This window comes from Pteropus vampyrus, unplaced genomic scaffold (assembly GCF_000151845.1).
Source record: "Pteropus vampyrus isolate Shadow unplaced genomic scaffold, Pvam_2.0 Scaffold60, whole genome shotgun sequence".
Taxonomy (NCBI): domain Eukaryota; kingdom Metazoa; phylum Chordata; class Mammalia; order Chiroptera; family Pteropodidae; genus Pteropus; species Pteropus vampyrus.
Window position 1 is genome coordinate 2,550,239 of NW_011888841.1, and position 1,449 is coordinate 2,551,687.

The window sequence follows — 1,449 nt, forward strand, 5'->3', positions numbered from 1 at the left end:
CGAGGCATGCCTGAGTCTCTGAAGGTCACTGTGGCCTTGAATTTCTGGAGAAACCATGTTTTATCCTGAACGCCTGGGGACGAGACCCTTCCTTCTGCTTGCCCAGACCTGCCCACCATGCTTTCCACAGAGGCGGTCAGTCAGAAGTGGGCTTCAAAGTCAGCCGGTCCAGAGCTCCTCCAGGTGTGGTCCATGGACCCAAGTGCTGGCAGCATCTCCGGGATAATGGTTTCAAACCTGCAGGGCGGGGGCCTCAGGAAAGTGAGTGCTCCAGGGGCTTCTTTCCGTTCTGTATGAATTTCCTGTGGCTGTTGTAACAAATTGCCCCAAACCTGGAGGCTTAAAACTGCAGAAGAACATTCTCACAGTGTTGGAGGCCAGAAATGAGAAATCGGTTTTACCGGGCTGAACCCAAGGCATCGTCAAGGCCACAGCCCCTACAGAGGCTCTAAGGGGAGCTCGTTCCGCTTCTTCCAACTCCTGGCGGCTGCGCTCCGGGCTCTGCCTCTGTGGACACTTCGCCATCTCCTTATTTGTCTGTTGTCAGATCTCCCTCAGCCTCTTCTTAGGAGAATACTTGGGGTCGCATTTAGGGCCATGATCTTCTCCCCATTTCAAGACCTTTAACTGCAAAGACCCATTTGTCAAATAAGGCATCATTTATAGGTTCCAGAGATTAGGATTTCATGTCTTTGGGGACACTTTCCAGCCTGCCACACACACGCTAAGGTTCAAAACTCATCGGCATGATTCCCCTCCTAAGGGTAGACCAGGCCTAGGAGAATGGAACCCCGAGAAAAGGGATCAATCCAAAGTCAAAGAGCCCAGAATCCACTTCTGAGACAGAACCCCAAACCCTGATTCCCAGGCCTTCTCGTTCAAGCCTTGGTTCCCAGGAATAATGACAGCTGACGCGTCCTGAGGGCTTCCTACTCACTGAGCTAAGCAAATGACGTGCACTATCTCATGAGTCTTCCAAACAGCCTGCGAGGTAGGTCCCCCCATTATCTTCCATTTGACAGCTGAGAAGATTACAGGGCGGGAGGCTGAATAACTTGCCAACGGTTATTAATGAACAGAGCTAATTACTGATGGAGCTGGGATAGAAACCGGGGCAGTCAGAGGTCAAAATCTTCATGCAGCGTCCCGCAGGCTTACTCCGACCCACTGTGCGGATCATCCTTCCTGATGTTTTTGTCCTTCTAGCAAGTCTGGAACCTAACTTTTCTGGAAGCAAAGGAGACCCCTCCAACGCTTGCCTTCCTCCTGCTCAGAACCTCTCCGGTTCCTTGGTAAATCCTTGCCTCACTGAGCCTGACAGGCCTTCCCATCCCAGCCAATGGACCCAATGGGAGGTGAGCAGGTCTTGCAATGAGGTGGGGACAGCTGAGGTCCTATTAATGGCTTGGGTGGGGCCCCGGAAGGTTCCCGGCCTCCAAACTGTCTGCC